This window comes from Cricetulus griseus (genome assembly GCF_003668045.3).
Source record: "Cricetulus griseus strain 17A/GY chromosome 1 unlocalized genomic scaffold, alternate assembly CriGri-PICRH-1.0 chr1_1, whole genome shotgun sequence".
Lineage (NCBI taxonomy): Eukaryota > Metazoa > Chordata > Mammalia > Rodentia > Cricetidae > Cricetulus > Cricetulus griseus.
In genome coordinates this window covers 198,113,244-198,139,214 of record NW_023276807.1, presented here as the reverse complement: position 1 = coordinate 198,139,214, position 25,971 = coordinate 198,113,244, and the positions used below count along the sequence as shown (strand labels likewise).

At 41.2% G+C, this 25,971-nt stretch overlaps 1 protein-coding gene and 1 pseudogene across 1 annotated transcript in view; both read left to right on the top strand.

The window, feature by feature from the left end:
- The window catches only part of Lrmda (leucine rich melanocyte differentiation associated), a 438,138-nt gene that overhangs the window by 262,354 nt on the left and 149,813 nt on the right, over positions 1 to 25,971 (top strand). The gene's annotated exons all lie outside the window — the stretch shown is intronic.
- Positions 2,300 to 17,465, top strand: LOC118239631 (annotated as a pseudogene).

Here is a 25,971-nt window from a genome sequence, read left to right as displayed (position 1 = left end):
AGTGAATAACAAAGAAACCCTGTCTCAAACAAGGCAAAGAACACCACCTGACATTGTCCTCTGTCTGTACCCTCCTGCGTAACATGTATATACCTCATACACATACAGGGGAGGGAGGGTGTGGGGAGAGATTAAAAAATACATTCAGATACATGACGATCCTGACCTGCAGGATCGCATAACAAAATCTGTTATGCCTATAATTTAAATTACCATGAGCAGGATATAGGTGAATGACACCAAAGACATTATAGATGATGTCACGGGTTAAATATAGATACCATTTAAAGAAGCGCCTGAGATGGCTCCTGAGTATCTAGTGAACTTCACCAACCACCTGAGAGATGATTCCCTGTGACTGCACGAAATGGGAGTAAAGAATGGTAAACACCCCACTGACTGCACTTTCTCACCCACTGAGAGCAGAACACAATCCAATGTAATTTTAGTACTTACATGCCTCTGGGGAAAATAGACCCCTAACACACATACACACACACAAAAAAATTCCTTAAATCTGTGCTTTGCTTGGTGTTATAAAACTCAAGGAACCTTGGATGTTCTCCTTGAGTCAAATGGACTGGTAATTTTGTTTTGTTATATTATCTACCAAGCATAATGATAATGGGTCACATGCAATTTAGGAAAAAATTAAGTCTAATAAGAAAAATCTCTAATAAATACTAAGAGAATCTTATTGGTATTGCCATTGCTCTAACCCTTCTATTAGCATTTGTGGGTTTTTTACATATTAAATGATCTGTAATATGTTGAAAATGAAGAGGGCAGTAAAAATTAAAACAAGCTTTCTGATAATATATGCATTGCACAAATGCTTGCATGTCTTTTCCTTAAGGCAAGTACTACATACAGGAAAGTGGTACAGGAAAGGGTAGTAGATACAGGAAAGGGATACAGCAAAGGGGTAGTCCATACAGGAAAGGGCAGTACATATAGGAAGGTACACAGGAAAGTGATAGCTTGTGGCAGGAGAATACCAGAGCACCATTAACAGAGGCTAGGAATCAGAAGGCAGCCTTGATAAAATGATAGTATGCAGTAGTATACAGTCGGGGCCATGACTCAGTAGGTAAGGGTACTTGCTGCATAAACTTGAGTACCTGAGTTCAGATCCCAGCACCCATGTAAAAAGCTTCGTGTGGCTTTGTGTGGTCTTGTGATACCAAGGTTTGATTGTGGTAGGCAGAGATAGGAGCATCATTGGGCCCTGATTACTACCAGCCTATCTCCAGGTTTGGTGGGATAATAGAAGATAATACTGGAGAGTAATGAAGGACTCTCCTTGCGTCCCAGCATATACACTTGCATCCACACATGTGCATACCACAGGCATGCATACATCATATATATAACACACACAGAGGAGAGAGTGAGGGAGGGAAGGAGGGGTGGGGGTGTAGAATAAGAAGGAGAATGCCCTCAATCCAGGCTTCTTGGCCTCCAGGGGAAGTGAACAAGCCTAGAAAAGATATGGTGTACACAGAAAGAGTCTGGATATACTGGTCCATCATGGGTGATGTGGCAGGGTGGGATAATATCAGCTGCAGGATGCTGGCATTAGATAAGTCCATCTCTAGTCTGTGTAAGAATATGCTAAGGAACATATTCACAGTATGAGCACTTCAGCATCCTTTTCTGGAGATTCTGCTTCAGTGGAGCTGGGGCACCTTCTGGTATTGCTGTTTTGAATGAGCTCTCCGGAGTCTTCTGCACACAGAAGTTTGAAAAGCATTACCCTAATGGTATCAGTGAGGGTCTCTTTGTTCTGGTCCTCTCAGCCCTGAGCTGTAAGAGACTGTCCACTATGTGTAGACCCTCCTGACTAGTGGTATGGTAGCCATGTCAGTCCCAGTTACTATCAAGTATCAGCTATGCAAAGTCCTGTTAGCACATGCAGAGACAGCAGGGGCCTCACATAAACCTTCAAGATGAAAAAGAAATAGCAGACAGAAATTCAAATATATAAACATAAAATGTCAGAAGTGGTTTGCTATCCCATTTGCATGGGAGAATGGTGACAGGTGGGGGTTTGCTCATTAGTTTAAAGTGTTGTCCATGTGAGTGGAAGGCTTGAGCAGAGAGATGGAAATGGAGGCAGAGAAGGGACTTAATGGAGCATGGAAAGGAAGGGTGAATAATTGGGGACCATCCGTGGCTGGTAGTAAATCAGAGAGAAGAGCATGACATGATTCCTAGTTTGTCTGCTGGAGTGCCCTAGTGGAAGGCAAAAGCATTTCATGAAGAATGACATTCAGGAGGAATCGATTTGAGGGGCCATATGCAGTTTGGAGCATCCATGTCTATAAATGGAGATGTTCCAAGTCATGGGTCAGCGACCTTCTACTATAAAGGCCTGGTAAGCATTTCAGGCTCTGCCAGCCAGATGGTCTTTCTGACTACCCAAACTCCTGCCATAGAGTGTGAGAGTGTTCAGAGGTGGTGTGTAAGCAAGTGGGCATGGCTGTGTTCCAATAAAGCTTTATTTAGAAAAACAGGTGGTGAGCTAGATTTGGCTCACAAGACCCAGCTTGCCACTGCCACTGTCAATATACAGATGGATGGCAGATGTAAGCATAATACAGGTACAGTGACTTCCATGTATCTATATACATGGTATCCATGGAGACATGGATTCCTATCTACTCGATGCAAAGACTATATTTCATGGTGATTTTTAAAGATTTATTTATTTTTATCTTGTTACATGAATGTTTTGTGTGCATGGATGGACACGGTCTGCTTGGAAGCTAGTAGAGTGTGCTGGGTCCCCTGGAGCTAGTTACAGACAGTTGTAAGCTGCCATAAATGTACTGGGGATCGAAGGAAGGTCCACTTCAACACTGCCCCTATCCCTCATACCTGCCTATTTTCTATAAAGAATTTCATTTCCAGTTATTGAAAAGGCACTTATTTGCTTATGAAGAAGTAAGCATTGATGTTTACATTGCAACCATAAAATGCACATATTTTGCCCACTGGTTCAGAAGAGATTTAAAACTATGTCAATAAGCTAGAGCTGAAAAGGCACAAAAAGCAACAGAAACTCCAAAAAATTATTCTAGTGGAAGTGTGAGGTAGCTCATCTATGCTGGAAAATAGTTTGCTGACTTCTCGTCTGTTTGAATATATAACAAATCTAAGATCTGAACATCTTAGGGATCTACCCCAGAAAGAGAAAGCAAGCACACTTAGAGCAATGGGGACCATGCCTGTCACTCAGCCTAGAGCAGTAAAACAAAACAAAATCAGTGCAGGAATCCGGGACCAACCAAGATGATTCATTAAATGAAGGAGAATGATATTTACTATGGATTAAATTACAAAATCAAGAGAAAGGGAAACTTACAGAACACTACTATGTGGCGGCATTAAAATGTAAAACGAAGCAGTATTTTTACAGGGACTTTATCCCATGAAGAAATCCAGGCAAATGAAAACTAAGGTCTCAAAGTAGCATTTACAGCAGCTGGAAGAGGAGGCAGAGAAGTGTGACCCACTAAGGAAAGCCCATAGGGTTTTTCTGTTTCTAAGCTTGATGATTATGGGTCTATAGATGTGTATAAAGCTGACAATATTAGGAATTTGCTTTTGTTGTTCTGTTTCTTTAGAGTGAAATGATCTTTGCCTAGTGACACAATTCAAATCTTTACTGAATTAGTGGTTTTGTATTTTCAAGACATAATTAATTCAGGACAATTATTCGTCTCAAAAAATATTCAGGCTGATGTGATCACTGAGTTATTAAAGTACAAGGCCTTGAGTTCTATCCCAATCCTCAGACCAATAGAAATCCATAGAAAATCCATAGAAAAATAAATTTGAGTGTTCTTGGAACCCAAGTACCAGGAAAGCGGGGACATGTAGATCCTGAAGTTGCTGGACAGATAGTTGAGCGTAACAGGAGATCTCTACACCAATGAGAGACTTTGCACACCTATGAAAAGAAAAGTTTGCTGATACCTAAGGAATTGACAATGATGTTGTTTTCTGGCTGTAACATGTATATTCACATGAACACATTACCACTCCCCCCCCCGTCCCAACACACACATAGTGATGTGTGTGTGCACGCACAAAATGTTTGTTTAAAGGGCTTTCTATGTAATCAGTCTCTTCCTCACACATCTTCTCCAAGGTCTGAAGGCTGTCTGGCTTCAGTGTTTTTTGGGAAGGATGTAATCAAGACCCAAGACAGTGTAGATGGATTACCAGCAAGGAGCACTGACATGATGGCATAGGGTCATTTGCAGTCTCCATCTTCAGAAGTCCAAAGCATTGTCTTCGGCATAAGACAGAATGTATTCAAATCTTCCCTGTCACTCAGTAAGTAATTCCAATGCTGTGAGTGTATTGTCCCAGCCATGCACGGTTACAGAGACACTGTGCAGCCGTTTTGTGGTATGGAAGCTATCACTACATACTTCTTTTTTTTTATTTCTTAAATATCATTTTGCAGTGTCATGATTACAAGGCTGGGAAGAAGATAAACCGTCAGTCCATTCCCTGTATAAATGGGCACTCGGGACAAAACCACCTAGTTAATTTCCCCTTGTTGCTGAAGGAGAAACTGAATGCTAACCACAACACAACCTAGCCCCTAAATCTCTATTAAAAATCACCCAGGGTAGTCTGCTAAAGCACTATTTAAAGTCAGCAGAGAATTATAAAGTCAAAAGTGAAAAATGGTACAACAGGAAAGAATCATAAAAAAATACTAGATCAGTTAAATGTAGTCAAAGGCAATTTAGTGTGAACTGGCACTAGTCCTTATTGATGCGGAGAATGTGATGTGTCAGGGGTTGCCAAGAGCATGAGGAGAATGCAGAGCACAACCTCTGCCTCCCTCCAGAGCAGTCATACAGGACCAGAAAGGACATGGATGCCTTACCATTGTACCAGGAGTAAAGGAAGATTATTATAATTCCTTCAGTCTGGACCACTTCTCATTTTGCTTCTATTTCAATATAGTATATTTTTGAAGTTAAAATTAGGAAGCCAGGAGAAATCACTCACTTTGTATAGTGCTGGCCATACCAACATGAAGTACTGATTTCATCACTCCAGAATCTACAGAAAAGCCAAGTGCAACAATGTGGCCCCTATAACCCTAAAGCTGGAGAGCTGGAGGATCTCCAGGGCTTGCTGGCCAGCCAGTCATGCTGAATCTGTGCACTCTGGGCTCAGTGAGAAACCCTGTCTCAAAATAATAAGGTGGAGAGCAATTGAGGAACACACATGACATTAACTTCTGGTCTACACACACACAGACACACACACAGACACACACACACAGACACACACACAGACACACACACACACACTGTGTGCACAAACACACACACACACACACACACACACACATATATATATGCAAATAATAACAAAATTATTCATTTCATAGAGAGAAACCAAGATAATAACTAGATATACTAAGAATTTTATAGTAAGAGCAAGGCTAGGAAGCTAAGTAGCCCTTATTTCTACTTCTTAGTATCCTACAGTTTTAGGTTCTCTGGGGTCATTACAAGGACCTGCATTTCTATATCAATCTTCCTTCCCTCCAATTTGAGACTTTTTCTGTCTTATCTTCTTACTCTTACTGATGAGAGCTGCCATTACCCCATCCCTGTCTTTTGTAGGCATTGTGCTGAGATCTAATGTATGACTTCATTTATCCCCCCTCCAACATGCCCCCCTCCATACAATGAGGTAGATCTTATTGTCCCACCATATCATAAGTGAAGAAAGCTATCTTAGAGACTTGAGCCCATTTGGGGTTATGCATTGCATGGCAGAGATAGGATTTAGCAAGCTGGGTTCCTCATCAGATGCTATGTTAATTCTTCCCCCACCTTGAAAGCAGCAGGGTATCAGTACTCATACCACCAGGAGACAGAGGTAGCTGCCAAACAGCATCAAGCACAGAAGATCAGATCCTATTGAATCCTGGCCTGCCCTAGCCACTTACTACCTTACTGATTGACAAGACACCCACCTGCTCCATGTCTCCCTGCCTTCAGAATGGGAACCAAAATGGCATCTGCCCTAGTAGAGATACGGAGATGAGGCAGTTGACTTAGGTGTTCATAAGAAGTCCCAGCCTACAGGTTTAAGTGTGGCCACAGCTGCTCTATAATTACTAACAGTATTTTTGTTGTTATTGTTGGTGCTTTTTTGGCCTCTAGAGGCAGACATTTTCACTGAGGAAAGTGGTTGTAGATGAAGTTGAGAGCCAAGAGGTGGCAGTACCAGGACCAGGACCAGGACCAGGACCAGGACCAGGACCAGGACCAGTGCAGTGCAGGGTCAGTACAGCCGATGCTCTGCAATGTATCTGGTTGCTCAGACACTTCCAGGCCCTGCTGGAATGCAGGCTCTATCTGTTTTTGGTAGACCTGTTTGTGGAAATGAAACAAGGAAGCCCGAACCCTTGACTACTCTCCTTTTTGCACCTGCATCTTCAGAATCAGTTTCTGGAACCCCCAACTTTCTTGCTCCTCATCTTCAGCCCACCACTGAAAGAGAAAGCATTCTGGGGACTTGCATGAAACTCTAGCAAATCTTGTAGTGTCTAGCAGCAGTTTGGGAGGAGAGACTGGTTTAAACAAAGTGCTCTGGAAGACTCAAAAGAGAGCAGAGAAACCTATTGGGAGATGGGTAATAAAGGCAGCACAGGAGAAGCCATTAATCTCAAGGGCCTTCAGTTCCCTCAGAAGTTTTTTTGGAGTGAAAGAACAGAAATGATCCAGGCCACATGCTGTCCGTTTGTAGCCCTCTGAGATGTGGACTCCTCCCTCCCCACCAACAGATTGAAGCCAATGCCACTGCCTCATTTCAGATGGCTCTTGAACTTGAAAAGGAGCTTAAAGGTTGTGGCATGCAGGCAGAATCAACACAGATGATTTGACTAAAGTAGTCCTGATGAATGCCAGGCCCCTTCTGACTGTCACAGCCTGATGATGACACATCCGAGGCTCCCTTAGGCTGGCTTGCATTTAAGTCAGTCTGAACAATCAGGGAAGACATAGTTCTGCTGTGGAGAGTTCTGGGCTGTGGAGGGAACAAGTTTAATTGTTCAGCCTCAACTGAGACCTTTCACTCAAGTCATTAATCATGGAGCACGGTCTGGAGCCTTGGCCCAGAGTTCGATTCTTTAGGCTGTGCTCCTGCTGCAGATGAAGGCTCATTCCAGGTGCTAGCCATTTGTGCTCTCTTCCAATGGGGCTGATTTATGGACCTGGAGATATTTCCTGGTTTTTCCAAATTCTGTTCCATTACTTTGTAATAAAGGAGACATGTGATTTCTGGCTTTTTGCAGATCCTCAGTTTTTACGTTCCCTAATACCAAAGATTTTAAAAATTAGTTTGTGGTCTGCTGTCTGTGATCTGGAGAGTGGAAATGCTGTTCTGTGTTTGAATATCAAAGCCCAAGCCACAGGGACCCTTATTTCTTTCCCCTCTGGTTGCAGTTGAAGTTGTACAAATCAGGCAGGAGTCTTTGTTCCCACATTCAACATCCAGATGCAAATTAAGGTTGGGGAAACCTTGGTGACAGCAGCTTGCTGCAGGTGTTGGAGTTATCCGCATCCCATCCTGACACATGTTGTTCACAGAATAATATTAAAAGGCCTTTCACACTTCAGCTGGCTCTCCAGTGACAGTGTAAGCCAATACTGAAGACTTCAAAAGGGAACCTGTGTGTCAGAGGAGAACACTGTCACAGCCAGGCCAAATAGGGTGCTGCCTAGTGGTACCTGTTTGACTGAAAGCTAAGCCAGATCTGGACTGATAAGGGACAGCAGATCCCTTGGGAGTTTCTGCAAGAGGCAGAATTGTGTCAGGAGAAAGTAATTGGAAATTGATACTTGGCATATCTCTGAATTACCCTTTATTCTAGATAACACCAAAGGGTTTGGCCAAGAGTCTCTGGTGACTAATCCATCAATTCCCACAATCCATTGCTGAAATACAATCTGCTCTTTGTTGAAAGTCACCAGCTGCTTTCTGAGTCTGATTGCTAAGCAGCACTTAAAAGTGTGAAGGCCTGTAGTCTTCATTTGGGTGAAATGAATGGGGGGAAGCAGCCAGCTCTGCCTTTTGATAATTCTTAAAATAATATTGTCCCTGGCAACAGCAACCTCTCCTTAAAATTCATCTCAGTTCTACAGGTCCATGTCCGGAGTCTTGTCCGGACTTCATGTTATGTTGCGTGCCATGGGACACAGAAAATAAGCATCAAATGTGGTCTTTGCCCTCGAGGAACTTGTGTCTCTTAGGCAGGATGATGTGTTTATGAAACACATTTTATGTGGCAAGATAAGGTCTTGCGTATGTGCCAAAGTGAGGAGAACTGGGAATAAGGGAGACAGAGAGGCAGAAAAGCCAGAGCAAAGCAAGCCAGGGTTGTCACAGAAGTTTTTATGGATGAGGTGGGACAAAGACACCAATATCCCCAAACCCCCAATGTTCCCTTATAGAAACTGTAAGGAGCACAGTGTCATGTTACCGAGAGAGATTCCAGATCCCTTCCCGTGAACCTGACAGTGTGAGAATGGGTGATTCTGCTTGGATACACGTCACATACGTGTTAGGGTGCCAACAACTGTGCCTGATGAAGTGGGAGAAGAATATAACACACTGAAAGGGCACGTGTGCTCTTCTGTGAAGCCAACTCCTCTTAAGCAGATACCTGAAGTTCCTCCTGGCCGGTAAGATCCCAATACCAGAGACTTACCCACTAATTTCTAATGTCCCAAAGATCTTTCCACCCATGGTGTATTCTGAGTTGATGAGCTGAGCCTGCAGTTGTTCTGGTAGAAGGATGGTATGGCAGCTTTGAGAGCTGCATACAGTAGAAAGTCTGACATGCATGTGGATTGGGCAGAGAAGCTTTGGAACTAGCTTTGGGTGCTGGCTTAAGTATCAAGTTAAAGTAAGTGCTTAAAGTAGCATTTGAAAGTCTGGACCTAGCCCAAATTCAAGGATATGAAAATGAACCTTCATTCCAAGTTCTTTGATCAGTTATAATTGGGCAGACAGGGCAGTCATTCTTCCAAGATCTCTTGTCATTTGAGGTGAGACAATCTTGCATTGGGCTTTGGTGCCTGAGAAGCTGGTTTCTTTTTTGTTTTGTTTTGCTTTGGTGTTTTTTGTTTGTTTTTGTTTTTGTTTTTTGAGTCAGGGTTTCTCTGTGTAGCTTTGGAGCCTATCCTGGCACTCACTCTAGAGACCAGGCTGGCCTCCAACTCACAGCAATCTGCCTGCCTCTGCCTCCTGAGTGCTGGGATTAAAGGCGTGCACCACCAACGCCCGGCCAGAAGCTGGTTTCTTTTTATTTTTTAATGTATTATTTAATGTAAAAATGGGTTTCATTATGACATTTGCACACATGTACATAATGTATTTCTGTTATTCACATTCCTCTACTCTCTTTCCCTATTTCCTTTCTTCTCAAGCTGTCCCCTCTCTATTACCATATCTTTTTAATATTTGGTTTGGTGGCGCCCTGAATTTCACTTGGTTTGCTTACAGGAGTGTAGATGAGGGTTTATTTATAGAAGCATGGGACAAGTGGCTATACAACTGATGAAAACATCTCTCCTTCAATCAGACATTGAGTATGGATAAATCCTCAGAGAAAGGTGAGGCTGCATGAGTATTTCCCTCTCTGTGACAGGAGTTTAAAGGCCCAGTCTTGTGCAAGTGATCATAGCTGCTGTGAATTTAGGAGTGCAACTGCTAAAACACACACACACACACACACACACACACACACACACACACACACACACACACACACCATGCAATTCCTGGGAGTTAACATTCTACATCACTCCCCATTTCTTGTGATTATATTTTCCACCATTTGTTCTGCAATATACCTGAGGGTTGGAGGGAGTGATGCAGATGTCCCATTTATGGCTGCCATTTCAATGGCCACTTACTCTCAGCACTTTGAGCCGATATGGGCATCTTTAAAAAGAAGTTTCCCTGATTAAAGCTGTCAGTGACACTTATCTATAGGTAAAAATACAATTATTTAGAAGGCAGTGTGATAAGAATATCATGTCCAAAACAATAGCATGAGCAAAACAATAGCAATAGTGTCTATACAAGGGCCTATGACCTCCCTAGACATGGGCTTTTGACTGCAGTGGACAGTAACAAATGTAAATTTCCTCTTTTGAAGTAGGTCTCAACTCCAACCAAAAGGCAATTGCTTACTCTTAAAAGAGACTTGCCACTATTTTATCCTAAATGGGCACATCTTGCCTGGCTGGTAACTAGTGCTATACTCAGAGCCCATAGCTAAGTTAGAATGTTGCTGATGACAGGTTTTCTCCAATATCCTACATAGTTTTCCAGTAGGTAGGAGGCTTCCAGTGAAGTTCTTCTTGCTATCTTTATATCGGGCAATCATTGCAAGACACTATCTTCAGCAATCAGGCTTTACCAGTTAGTTCCCAAGGGCAACCAACAGCAGTATCAATTGCCTATATTGTGTTGGGGGTGTCTCATAATCCTTGCTGACTCACTACTCATAGGAAGTTAGCCTATTCTTTTATGCCTAGCAAATTCAGATTTGAGGGTACTCAAATGCATTGTCACTAATATGTAGACTTTATCTATTGTCCCCCTTACAAAATTAGATAAGCCTCCATCAGTTCACTTCTAAAGGAATAGGTATAACTGAATCATTGCAAAAATGTTCTGGAAAGAAAAGAATGATGATAGTGGTGGCCCTCTTGGACACGGCATACACTATTCCAAATATCCACCTAAATTTTAAATAATATAGCTAAGAAATACTAGTCAACTCTGGAAAGAATCAAAGCTATTGAGCAGTGACGTGTCAGAGCTTATTTAGCTAAGCAATGCCAGAAGAGGACTAGAGAAATCACCCTTTCCAGCTAGCAATCATTTTCATACCACAACAAGACCCCTGCATGGTAACCCCTGCATGTCTGCTACCCGTGTGGCTGTGTTTTGAAGCTAATGTAGGAATCAAATTCAAATGGAAGTCAGAAAAAATTGCATTTAAAAAAATCTGGAGAGATGGATATAAAGAATGGCCAGAAGAAATTTGAAGTCACTCTTGATTCCTGACATTCTCCTTAGTATTCAATTACTCTCCTCATCTGAGAAGTTTGTCTTGGCCTCCCTGGGTGACGCATCCACATGTGGCCGCTCACTCATATGTGTTTATGCGCATGGATATTGGTATGCATTCCTCTTCATCATCTGTAGGCATTTTACAAATAATGGCTCGTGTGTGTGTGCTTTTTATCATCTTGTTTTTTAAATGGAAATGACAACTTGAAAATTTTTTGCAGAAATAGGTCTTCTTCTATGGTAGAGCAATTCCACTGTGTGTGTTGGGGTCATCTTTGGGTCACATGATTCTATGAAAGGGTTGGCATTGAGAGGGTATAGACAGCAGTTTTGGGAGCTTTGAGTTTCCATCCTGTAGTAGGTGAGTAAAATGGATAGCAAAGAAGGTTGTGAGTGAAGAAGAGAGTCAAATGAGAAAAACACAAGGATGGGAGTGTGAGGCAAGGCATTGATGAGATATATACAAAGAACAAAGAGGAAAGATGGACATATAGGCCCTCAGCTAGCCCATTTCTTCTGATGGCTGGCTTGAGGGTAGGGCCAACAGCATGGGTGTGTGACTGTTACTGTTGTTTTTACTCTTTTGAGATGCTCATTATATAGGTCAGCCTAGTTTGAATTCACATAGCCAGAGCTAGGATTGGATTTGAGATCAAGGCCACCACACCCAGAAAATCCATTCTTTTCAATGATGCTGTCTTGAAGCCTTTATTCTTGCATAGAGCCAGGAGTCTCCAAATGGGGCTCAGAAGAGAAAACAGATGCCCTTGTTCTATGACCTTGGTTTAGGGATGACCAAGTCCTGCAATGTCATTGCAGTAGGATGAAAATCTGGTCCAGGGTCTACTAGCAAAACCACATGTACTATGTCCACTGACCAGTGTACTTTTACCATCTAGAACAGTGTTGCATTCTAGATAGGAGTTTTAACCTTAATTCTTGGTTTACCAATGCCTAGGGGAAGCAGAGATTCAGGGTGGGGATGGGATGTTCCTGGGCCAAAGACTCTTGAGTGGCTAAGCAGAGGCCATAAGGGAGTATGGTAGCTTATAAAGTACACCAGTTACAGGAGTCACTTCTCTAGTTCTACAGTAGATTTAAATGGGAAATCAGCAAAACATTTCACCCACAAAGTCTAGGACCTTGAAACCCAACTCTCCAGATTTCCTCATATGCACCCTCTCTTTAGAACAGCCTCAAGCAAGCCTGGACTAGGAACTCTCTCCCTTCCCTACCTGTGAGCTCCTCATCATATTTATCATGCATGATCCTTTCCCTGAGTATCATGGGGTGTGAGTCCCCTAGAGATACCTCTTGATTTTGACAAGCTTGGCATCATTGTGAAAACAAGAAAGCCAAGAGTAATTACAACTGTTGCTGGGACTACAGAACCTTGGTAACAACAGCCAGGGGACTTCCCACAATCAGAGACACTGTCACATATGGAGGAGTCCTCCCCCTTCCCTTGACTGGTTGCTTTTCTCACTGAAGGATGAAAACAGTGAATGGCCTCAAGCAAGCTAGAAGCAAGTCCCTTGGCTTTCCTCATGACTGTATTGCTTGTGGTGACATTAGGAAAGGGCCTGTCTGCCAGTAGGCTACTCAGAACTCTTTTACCTGCTTTGTATTGTTTGAGAGATAAGATCATTTATAAAAAGAAGACAGTGTCATAATTCTAGCAAGTTATCCACTCAATTCCATTGTCCAGAAACAAAAGAACATTCTGCCTTTGTTGGTATCTTGGTATCATGGGTGCTACTTTACGAATGGGATGCCCTCTTGACATTACCTGCTTATGAGACATTAGATGCTCTGGTGAGGAGCTCATCTGATCCTCTCCCTAGAGTTATGGGTGAGAGACCACCCAGGTCCCTGCTTTCTGACACAACAGGATCCAGGAGGCATGGTCATCTTAGAAACCCTTGGAGGCTAAGAAAAAGCTTTCCCCAGCCTCTCTCAGGAGAGCAGAATAAAAGCACCATGAACAAGCCGATGAAATAATTCATGGCTTTAGTATTTTTTTTTTTTGCACATCAGCATATGCCAACAGATGCTCAGTTCAAAACATGACTCTTGGATTAATATAGCACCAGACATCTGGCACAGAGAGCAGAGGGATTTGAGAGTTGATGGTGATGTCTGCATCACCATGGCCGTCTGGATGCACATAGTAGGCATGGGAACTATCTGCAGTTAGCTTTGCTTTGATTTGAGTCACTCTTCTGCTTGGTTTTGAGCCCAGATGTTTGGCATCCAGTCAAGCTGTGTGCTCTGCCTCCTGTCATCAAGACATCACTGTAGGGATGTCCAGAAAGGGGTAGCATTCCTCCTGGTCACATTTCATGATTTCTTCTCAGCCCAGTCACTCCAGCTCTGATGACTCATCATCCCAAATCACAACACAGGTGGCCTTTGGGGTTTCTACTGGACAGGAACCATGTCCTTCATGCCCCTTGGTTGTCACAGTGGTTGTATCTGAAGACAGAGAACACTGGAATCTCAGGTAGTAGACCAAAACAGTATTCATGATAAATATTAACATATCCATTCATTCAATCATTCATTGATTTCATTGGTGGTTGAGAAAGTGTTGAGGGAATCTCTTGGTGCTAGCTTTGCCTTGAACTTGGAGCTTAAAATAGTAGTGGACATCAGAGCCTTTGATTAACTCTCAGGGAGCAGTGACCTACGAGGGTAGTTTTATGACAGGGCATCTACCAGTTGAATTAGTGCTGATGACATGTACCACTCAGGGGTGCAGGGGACAGTGTATGGTTAATGGAAAGAGACAATTCTAGATCCAAGTGAGAATTCCATATCTGCCGAAGTGCTGGCACATGGCTGTCTGCCCTTGCCTCAGTTCTCACTTCTGTAAAATAAATAATGACATGGCTGGTGGGATATTCTCTGTGACACTGTGATCCAGAACTGAGCAGACCTTCAGTTCTTATAGTTCAGCTATAAGAACTAGATCTGAGCGTGTTCATAAACAAGGTGGCCTCTAATAGTTTAAGAGTCCTGGGAATGGGAGGTCATGGAAGGCAGCAGAAGCAGGTCCTTAGTGTCTTGGTTAGAAGACAGAAGCTTCTGAAAGTCGACAAAACTCCATTTGGGGCAATAATTTAGATCTGCTAAGACTCAAGATTGAGCTCTAGCTCAAAACAAATAATGGCAAGCTTTATCTGTTCTGTGCATTTCCATTTCAGAAACAGTTACCATTTCAGTACTGAGAGCACATTGCACTGGAATTGGTCCCTTGGTACTCCTGACTTTATTGAGTCACATTATTGACTAGCAACCTAGAGAATAGGAACCAGAAAACTAGGGTGCCAACATGACAGACAACTTCTCTTTTTTTTCATTCAAGAAATTGGGGTTGAGTTTGTTGTTGGTAGGACAGACACAGGGTGATCCCCCTGGACTTGGACAGACTTGCTGAGGCTTCCCTTCTCTTTGGGCCCACGTGTCTAGGTCAAATCATTTGCAAAGGCAGATAAGTTTCCCTTGTACAAAGCAAACACAGAAGTTGTGGGAAAGTTCTATGTAGTACTTTGTAGCCTTCAGAAAGGTTAATAACAATTGGTAACTCACTTCCTGAATACCCATACTGATGTGCACTCAGTTTCATGAGGAGAGAGGCACAACTGTATCAGCAGACAAATTTGATGGCTGCTGGGAAAAACCCCACCCCAAGTTTCCTCCCTCCCATTGCTACAAGGGAGCTTACGCTCTAATTTAAAGCCTTTCCAACTCTGGTTACTGCTGTATGAAACACAGGTAGCCCTGGGAGAGAGATTAGGTCAAATTGCTATTGCTTCAATAATTGCCTGAATGATTTTTTTGTAACAATCCTTTTTATGGAAGATATTTGAGCACAGAGTGTTTAACATGTTAAAATTAAGGTGGAATGAAAGGAGATCAGGATAGATTCGGAGCTGCAGGACTTATTGAGGGGAAGCCATCCTAACGGCACTATAGTAAAGGAGAACTTGGGGCTCCGGTTTTGAAGGGAATTCCCAAGAAGGTATAGAGGCCCAGAACATGGAGCAAGAAGATACTGCAGGCAGAATTAGTGTTGGCATCTTGTACCTGGCTGGGCCCATTCTTGGAGAACTGAAAGGTCACAGTGGGTAAGAACGCACTATGTTGAGCAGAAAGGATATGTGATAGGTAGGGTTTTAGTTGGGAGTGGTGGTAGCGAGGACAGGAGGGAGAAGGAAATTGGGATTGTCATGTAAAACAATCTTATTTCTAATTCAAATTAAAAAAAGATGGAAAAAAAAGAAAGGGGGAAATATGTAAAAAACAAAACAAAACACACCATGTCTATATAAAAGAACTAGTCAGGTCCCTGGCTTAGAACATTGGTTCATTTCATATATTCTTTTATTTTACTAACTGCTTATGGTAGAAGACTCATGCACCAGTTAAAAGCAAAACCATATTGAGCAAATGTACCAAGGAACACTCCATAAACCTAACGAGGAAATGAAGAAGTGTGTGCCAGAAGCCTAGAAAGTGGAACGATGAGGAGGTTATAACTATTATGTTTAGTTAAATTGTTGATACTGGTGGGATGTGGCTGAGGGCTCTTCCATCCATTCTCTCCTTGTATCAGTGGTAATGGTTCCTTGGTGTGCTCTTCTCCGTTAACAAAGATATTCCCAAAAGTTAAATACAGGAGAAGAATCGACAAAGAAATAGTTTTATTATTGCCCCTCTTCTGGGAATTCCCTCCATCCAGAAATGTTATTTATTTAAATCAGGATTATTCCTTGGCGGGTAAATGGGTTTGAAGGGAAGGGCTCGAGGACTCAGCGGCAAGTGGCAGAGCCTCCCAAAACCATGGAAGTGCAGTACTTCCATAAATGTCTGAAACTACCTTTCCCTTCATATTATTCCTCCTTTCAGACACTGAAAATTCTTTCCCTTTGTGAATAATATTTCACTTCTAAAGCATTGCATTGAGGGAATATGTGATCATTTATTTATAGTTTAATTACTGGCTCTTTGACAGGACATCATGGGGTAGGAGAGTATTAAATTTAGTATCAGCTCACCTTGGGTGACTTTGGATGGTCACATAAGTACTTCGAACCTCAGTTCCTTCATTTATAAATGGACTGTTTGTCTCCACAATTATGTGAGCTCCATTTTACACCCCTTAGATTATAAGTGAATATCTGGAGGTACAATTGTATCAGTAGACAATTCCATAAGTTAACTGAAAGTGACATAGTAGATAGCAAAGAGTGGACATTTGATACCTGTTAATAAGGAGCTGAACACAATTCCAGGTAGCACTTCAGAGCATAACCTATGAAGGCCAGCTTTATATGTCTTTCTTTCTACTTTGATTTCTTACCTAAAAAAACGGGCATCAATTGAAGGAGTAAGTGAATCAATACATAGACTTTGAATCATTCCCTGATCATATTAATCTTTCAGGAAAGACTGGGGCTCATTGTACTGGTGTTAAGTTTGATTAATCAGTGTTACTTTGCACCTCATTGTACCAGCCTTACCTGATAGCCTGTCTTATCAATGAACAACTCTTCCAGCCAAAAGCAGTATCAACAGGGTGGAGTCTGACACTCACCTTTACCTTTCATGGCCTTTGTTAACTGTCTCAGAATGCTCCATCATTTCTCTTGTTAAAAGTAAAATGTACAAATAGAAAAAGGGAATTGTATGGGAAAGACTTTTTCTCTCTCTGTCTGCTGTCAGTTATCAGTGAGCCAAGTTCACTCATACAAATACACCCATGAGCTCTGGAGGAAGAAGTGGTCTATGTGATATGATGTACTGCCTTTTGAGGGCCTGCTGCTCACAGTCCCTCAAGCTCTCTGCACTACACAGGTCTTCCCCCTTCACCAAACTACATAAAGTACGTAGTAGGTTATGTCACGTACAGGATTCGTTACCATGGTAGCCACAGATGCCCAGCTATGAGGCGTGTAATTTATGGCAAATCTGTCCATCATGGTTCTAACAAGCTGAAGTTTGCTTAAAGCTTTCAGTCTGTTCCTGAGGGGAGAGCTGGACACTTAACAGCTGGGCTTTGAGAGTCCTGAATTCTTACTGAGTTGCTGAAGATTCCACATATAAATCTGAGATTATCCTTACTGATCCATTTCATAATGCTATCAGAAGAAATCTTGATACCCCATGGAGTCACTAAACCAATCCTCCAGCACAGGGAGATGAGTGGACTAATATCTGCAGGCCCCCAAAGCCATTGCTTTCAAAGAGCCACAATATTGTTGGTGACTGTGTGCAGCCTGGAGAAGGCACAATGCTCTCCAGTCCACTATGACTGTGAATACACATAACATTTATAAAATTCTTACCTAATAAACAATTTAGGGCAGTCAAAGAATGTCCAAATACCTTAATGTACCATACCACAGGTGAAGTGACACAAGACTATAATCTCAGCTACTGAGGAGGCCGGGGGTGGGGTGGGGTGGGGTGGAGTAGGGGGTGGTGGTGGGGATTATGTATTCAAGGTCAGTTAGGACAAAATGAGAACCCTGTCTAAAAATAAGAAGATAAAATGTTTATCTTCTGTTCAGCTGGAGGTTCCAGACAGCGGGAAGGGAGAAGGAAGAAAAGAAAGGGAGTGGGCAGAGAAAGAGATGGACCAGGAGAATAGAGAAGAGGGGAGAGGAGGGAGGAAAGAAAAGAGGGATGTTAAGGGACAGGAGGAAGAGAGGGGGTAGAGAGAGAATTATCCATCCATTCTGTAAAGAAAGAAGTGCAACATTTCACTTACATGTGAAATGATTGGTCCCAAAATCATAGCTGTGTCAAAATCTACTAAGAATACTTCATGACTCCATCAACATTCAAGATACAGGATTAATGTAAAAAAGAAAAGCTTTTAAGTTCCTTATCCAGAAAGAGATGCAAATAAACTGGCTTTATGGGAATAGGGTGGATGAATAGAAGTGCAGTACATAAAACTGAAAGCAGGCTTCACGGTAAACCATTTCTGTGTTCATACTGAGACCCCCAGATTCCTTTCTCCCACCCTGTGTGTTGGCACAAGCATCTTTATTCCTAAGCCCTAAAAAGAAATTCAGGGCTTCATTTTGTTCTAGGAAGTCCTTTGATTCATTAGTGATGCTAAATGCCCAAGGCTGTTGTATTCCGAGCCTGTAGCGAACATTCTCCAAATGCTGTTTCTGAAGGTAGGCTACAGTACCAGCACACCAACACTGTGGCTCTGGGAATCCTGTTCTAACTTCTCTCATGCTCTTATGTGGTAGCCATATTCCTTTGGGGGGTGATGGTTTGCTTTAAGATGTTGTTTTGATAAGGTATGAGACATTTTGTCACTAAGTAGAACACCCCTGAACTTTATACAAAAACATCTTCAGAATTTTTTTCCCTATAGGACAGACTTCAGTCTCCTCCAAATTTCATGTGCTCTTTAAAAATTAATACTCTATTGAGTCTACTTAGTGCTGCCTATATGTAAATGGGTATAAGACCATCTCCTGGGGAATGAGTTGTCTCCCAGGCCTCTACTCCTGAAGAAAACCAGCTCTCCCTCCCCCATCAACTATCAGTCCTCAGTAGCTCTTCAGGTAGGGGTGGGACTTCCTGAGCTCCCCCACCAAATCCATGCTGAGATTTCACTGCCTTGCTCTTGTGCAGTTCTTGTATATGAAGTCCTTGTTGCAAAGGCAGAAGTAAACTAATTAAGAGAGGAAAAAATTACACTCAGTCTTAGCAAAACTATAGTCTATTGTATGACTACAGCCTGATAACCAGCTAAGGAAAAGCATGAAACAGTGAGAAGCTGAGCACTGAAATGCTAGTCCAGTGTGGACCAAACAGCCCAATCTGTGAAATCCCACAGCTTGGACCTTTCTCCTCTGGGTCTTGAAAAGCACATGGTACTTTTCCCTGAATGAAGTGAGGTTCAGTGCTGTGACCCACATGACAAAGTTCCGGAGATTCTGGTTTTGCTCAACCTATTGTGTGTAAAGCCTTGAATATTAAATTGGTCAAGTATTAGAATTTATTTAAAAAACAAGAGGAATGTTTCATATCTGGAGGTTATGGTACAGTAAATGATAGAGCCAAGAATGCACATATAATTTAGGGTAAAGAACAATAATGAGGTCCTGTAAAAAAAATATAAAAGGGCCTACACTGTTTGCTTTCTTTATATTTTGTGGAAGTGAAAAACAAAAGAAGTGGTAGCTAACCTGGTGGTTTATGCCATAAGCTTTCTCTGTGCACAAGATTTTATTTGTCTTCATTATAATCAAAGAGAGCCCCTCCTCCTAAAATTATTTAAAAGGAAGGAAACAAAATTCAGCCAGCTATAAAGAGCAGCCGGCAGGGGTTTGGAGCAGGCTTCCCTCTGCTGAGCCTGGCATCCTGCTGTTTTATGATGTTCTTGACTTCATTTCAAAGCTGATGTTACTGTCTTAAAAACCCTGCCTGGCAGCTATAATTATTTCAGTTTTATTTACTGAGAAGTCATCTCCGATCATGTTAGATAAGTGGATTCTAGAGTTTGTGAGTGACCTGTCACCTACTCTTGTGGGAACGTGTGGTGTATATATTGAAAAGGAAACAGTGAGAAGGCTGCATGGGTAGGGATTTCTAAAACTCCAGTCTTCCAGTGACTGCGGTTTCAACATAGGGAAGTCAAGGCAGGTTCGATCCTCAGGCTGTCTTCTGTAAAATGCGAATGGCAACCTTATAGGGTTGGGTCAGCTAAGATGCTTGTCATAAAAGTACTGTGGATTTTAAAGGCCATGGTTGAAGTCCTTTTCCTTGTGTGGGCTTCTGGTCCATAAGATGTCCCAATTATAGTCCATATTTTCTAGGATACCCTGTTAGTTTTTATAAAATATGGGTGTTAGTTGTTTTGTTTGTTTTCTTCAGTACACTTGGTTTTCCCTTTTCTTACAATTGCTTCTGGAATTTGGTCTATGGACAGGGTCTTCTGCCTTTGAATGAAATGCTAGCTTTTCTGCTCACTATCAAGTTACTGCTCACCTCTGACTAGCCACTTGAGTCTCAAAATCACCTGTGTTCGTATAAGCATCTGTAGTTGAATCCAGAATCTGAAATTGACCCTCTTGTGATGCTTTTTTTGGCACTATCTGGATCTTGCTACAGCTTGACTAGTGTTCTAGAAACTTCTTTTCTTTTTTCCTAAGCCTTATACTAGGTGAGCTGTGTAGCAAGGGAAGAGAAGCAGGTTCAGGGTCACATGGACTTGGCTGGTCCCCCCATGGCCCTGGTTGTTTCTTCCAGTAGAAGGTATTGAAAGTTGATTTGCTTTTCTGTAACATGCTGCATAGACATCTCATACATATCTCATGGACACCACATGGATACTTCATGGACACCTTATGGACACCTCATAGACACCTCATGGGTACCTCACTAACACCTCAGGGTTGGTTCTTATCACTGAAGTTGGTCTTGAGGATGGCATAGAAGTCTTCCGAGGCTGTTCACTTGAGATTCTCATGGGAGGCCTGGATTTATGGGAATTTCTTGCCGGCTCCTTCTTGTTACTAACAGGAGCATCTGAGACTAAGTCTTGTTGCCTTAGCTTGCATTTGACCCTCATTGTCTCCATGGAAATGAGTACCTTTGCCCTTTTGATAACAAGTTATAGTTAACAGACTTCTTCAAGCCTGTTTTAGTCAACTGCCTAACAACATCTGCCATAGTATCTTAGTTGTAAGTCAGACATCTGTTTGCTCTAATCCTTAAAGTGCAGAGGGCATGTAAGAAAGGCTTTCTTCACTAGGGCTTGGGACTATTGGTAGAGTATTCCTGTCTTGCCAACAGTTCCACACAAACATACTGAGGCTTAATATTAATTATAAATGCTCAGCCAATAGCTCAGACTTGTCACTAGCTATCTCTTATATTTTTAAATTAACCCATATTTCTTATGTATGCTTTGCCACATGGCTTGGTACCTTTTCTCAGTACAGCATGCCCATCTTGCTTCTCTCTGCATCTGCTTTCAACTTCTTTGACTCTGTTCTTCTTCCCAGAGTCCTCTATGTCTGGCTGTCCCACCTACACTTCCTGTCTAGCTATCAATCAGTCAGCTTTTTATTAAACCAATCTGACTGACAAATCTTCACAAAATACAAAAGGATTATTCCACAGCATTTGGCATCGGAAATAAAAGTGTTAGAAATGTAAAGTGGGCAAACTTAATCCAACTGTGATACACACTTAGAGGCAGGCCCTTTAGCAACTGACTAGATTGGGTTGTTAGGATTCCCCATGACTGAATTTCAGAGGCTTCATAAGAGGGGAGACATTGGACAAGTAAAGATCCTGGGTGTTTCTTACTGTGGCTTAACCCAGACTTCTTTGTCTCTACTAGTAAGAAAGTCATAGCCATGTAGCCCCTCATTCTTAAATTTCCAGAATTATAAACTAACATAAACCTGATTTATTTATAAAATTACCCAGCTTCAAGTACTCTGTTATATAAGAGAAAGTAAATTAATGCACTAAGCTATCAAGTAGATGTAACAATAACTCTTTCCGCCAGCCGCCTGAGTTCCTCCGTGACTTTAGGGCCCTAGATGACACACAGAGTCTTATATTATTTACAATGCTGATGGCCAATGACTAGGATTTCTTATATGCTAGCTCTGTCTATATATTTTATAAATCTATATATTTTATAAAGAGTTATATTATCAAGGACACCAGCCTTAGCATCCTATCTTCCTGGGATTACATGGTGACTCCTTCTTTACTACATTTCCCAGAATCCTCCTCGACTCCTAGCCCCACCTATCTTGCTTTCCTATTGACCAACAGTGCTTTATTTATCAACTAATAAGACAAACATATACACAGAAGGCCTTCCCCATCATTTCCTCTTCTCTGTCTAAATAAAAAGAAGGATTTTAACATTAACATAGTAAAATATGTAACAAAACAGTTATCAAGTAAGAACTATAGTTACAATATTTAGTCCTTAACATTTAGGAAGATTTAAGGAAAATATTTTATCATCTATCCTATCTTTGTGAATATAAGATCTTATATGTAACTCATCTTTCATAATAACTAAAGAAAACTATAACCATGACTATTTGTCTTCAACTCCATCAAAAACCACAGAAGGATAATATATAAATTCTAGAATTGACAGAGACATCTCACTACCTGGACATTCACCCAAGTTGCTCTGTAACATTGGGGCATCCATCTTTAACATATAGGCCACAGTGTGTCTGGCAGACTTCTCAATGAAGCAGGAACCCTTCAGGACTGTCTTGTTTTGCAAGTTCAACAGTCACTTTCCTGTGGGTCCTGCATTTACAGTTTATCAAACAGTCCAGGAAAGAGCAGTTTCTTGCCCAAATGGCTAATCTTGCCATGTTGAAAGCAAACTCCATAACAAGTTTCTTCAATGCCCATCTTCCTCTCAGACGTAACTGGTGTGCCAGGAGCAGTTGTGTCTCACTGCCATAAAAAACCCTAAACCATTCAAATAGCAGGTATTCTATAGGTCTTTGAAAGGTTTGAAGAATATCTATCCATCTCAAATACATCTCTATATATCTAGAAAACCTAACTAACCTAACTGTAAGCTCTGACTATTATACCTGACTACATACAATTCTGTATTTAATTATGCATTAAATTTTAAAAGATCTGTATAAACACAATACCTAAACAAGAAGAGAAATAAACATATCACAAAATTGACCTTAAAGTTGTATCAATAAATAAAAATCCATACCAATGCAAAGTATTCATTTCTATATCCCACTCCCCTTTTTGTCTTTAAAAAGAGATTGACTGTAGCCATTACCATTTATAACCAACCCCATTTAAATGAAAACAAAAATTTATAAACAATCTTTGGGAATTTGGGTGTTGTTCATTCCAAACTGCTTCCTGCTAGTTGGGGGCACAGTCCATACCATGGGGAACATGATAAAACACAGAAACCTGGCCAGGTCCTTGTTTTTGTAGTCTGTAAGGCTGCATTGTCTCAATGCAGATAAGACGTTTTAGATGTTGGATCAGCTGGGACACTGTTTCATGGGGTCTTGCTTCATCAAACCATATCAGTCTGGAATCCATAGCTTTACATTTTCTGTGTAAACATAAGCAAAAATTCCTTTCCCAAGTAACCTGTCCTTATTTTTAAATTTAGAAGTCAAAGCATTTTTAAAATATGCAAGTTGGATTAATTTATCAGCACTTATAATCAAATGTCTTTCAGCAGCTGTACTTCTTTCTATGGAAATCAAACAATTTAAAGAAACCAGTATAACATGTAGTATCCAGACTCTGTGTGTATTTTCCATCTTTATTGGCTTTTTCATTACTCTCTTTCTTTTACATTTATTTTTTCCTTTTTTTTTTTTTGAGACAGGGTTTCTCTGTGTAGCTTTGGAGCCTATCTTGGCACTCACTCTGGAGACCAGGCTGGCCTCGAACTCACAGAGATCCGATTGCCTCTGCCTCCCCAAAAGTATGCTGGGATTAAAGGTGTGTGCCACCAATGCCCGGCTTTTTTTTTCCTTTTATGAGACAGGGTTTCTCTGTAACTTTGGAGCCTATCCTGGCACTTGCTCTGTAGACCTGGCTGGCCTCAAACTCACAGAGATCCAATTGCCTCTGCCTCCCCAAAAGTATGCTGGGATTAAAGGTATGTGCCACCACACCCAGGTACTCTATTTCTTCTTCTTCTTCTTCTTCTTCTTCTTCTTCTTCTTCTTCTTCTTCTTCTTCTTCTTCTTCTTCTTCTTCTTCTTCTTCTTCTTCTTCTTCTTGTTCTTCAACACGTTATCCTGTTTCTTTTTCTCTCACAAGCCTATGTATATTTTTAAACACATTGTAAACCTTTAGAATTTTTTCTTTATCTGAATCTGTCTTTACTGTGAATCTTTACCTTTTTCTAGCCATGTGGTCTTTTATCTCCTAAACAACATTGCTAATAATACAGTGGCGGCTGTTTTAGCCGCTGTCTTTCCAAGATGGCACCTGAGTTCCACCACCACGTTAGGGGGTTCCTCTCGTCTGTGTGAGATGAATGGTGATCTCTACCCCTTCTCCATGGTATAAGGCATTGCATTCCCTTTAAAGAAATATGCACTTGCCATTTACCTCCAAATTCTTCATACACTATATCTAGCACTCCCCCCTCTTTGATACTATGGAGAGATATTCTCTGCTGGGTTTGTGGATGAAGTTCAGAGAAATTTCTTGTTTGATGTTCATCTTGGACCTGGGTACCAATAAGTATCTATTGTCTTGTGATTTCTGCTGAACTTAAAAGGATCTGATTTTAATATGTTGTTGTATTTGTCAGGGTGTTTCTAAGATATAGCCTATGGGAAACTGCTTCACAGATTTGCTCCAGAACCTTCAAGAAAAGAAAGAAAGAAAGGAAGAAAGGAAGAAAGAAAGAAAGAAAGAAAGAAAGAAAGAAAGAAAAAGAAAGAAAGAAGTTCTGATGGTTTATGTTTGGAAAATACAGATAAGATTTCAAGTTCTTACCAGTTCTATGGTATATAAGAACATTAGTCACTGTGGAATAAATAATGAGAAATTCTCTTTGACACTTTAAAACCAAGTGCTACTCAAATATACTCCCCCAATTTAATACTAAAACCTCACTGTTTTATTAAGTTATACACAGTGGGACCTTCTGGATGGATGAACAAAGAACTGCTGCTGAAGCTTTCCCTTGGGTTAACTGAGTAGGTTCACATACCTTTTAGTTTTCTTAAATTAAAATTGTTCTTCTTTCCCAGAATGACTTAGCTCTTAAATGAGCTTACTTTCATATTTGTCTGTGTTTTTATGGCCAAATAATCTTCTTGCTCTATTTATGATAAAAAGTAAAAAGTAAAAGTTAAGACATGCAGTCCACTGTAACAGGCATTTAGAGTATCCCATAGTCTGTCTAGACTTTGAGAGCTTAACTTGCTGAGATATACAAGTGGAGAATATATTATTCCCACCTGGAGTAAATTTTGCACCATGTTTTTTGTTTGTCTTTGTCACAGCTTTAAGCCCCATTGATTTTAGTTATTTTAAATATCTCTAAAATTGGGTAGGCACAATTGGCCATTTCTTAGACATTATTTTTCTGCGTATTCCTCAAATATGGATTATAACTTACTGGATATGGGATTGTTTGCCTGATCCATCTATTACCTTCCATTTTAATTATGATTGGGTTTGAACTTGATTTTCCATTTCAAACTCAGCTCACATGTGGCAGAATTACATTGGATCTTACTAAGCATGCTCCATTTTCCTGGGAGTATGCTAGCTTGAGGACCCTGAGTCCCAGATTTTTCAAATCCTTTCCCCTGGGCCCAGAAAGCATTGAGTTGTGCTTCTAGATGCTGAAGTTATGGTGAGGAGCATAAAACTATGACAGTTCAACATATGCACATGTGAAATCTACATTGCTCCACTGCCAAAGAGATACTACATAGCTTATTGTCTATAGTGAGTGTTATATGTTCACACTCTTATGTGTGTGAACCAGGTTTTCAGCTCATAGTAGTTGGTCAGCCATGTCTGTTGCACTTGAGTTGATGAAACTTGAAGGGTAGACCCACACACACTGTAATGTGAACACTCACAGTCTATCTGTCTGATTTTGCCTATTACATCTTATGCTTTTTATCAGGATAATGCCAATTTATTCCATTCTGAATATTGTGACCACATTTTCTAAGCATTCAGATAATGAAGACAAGGGTGGTTGTCATAGGAAATCCAGCAGGCCTGAACAGAAGCGATCATTGATTTTAATGATGGCTCAAAGGAGTCATCAGACTGGATTTAGAAGAT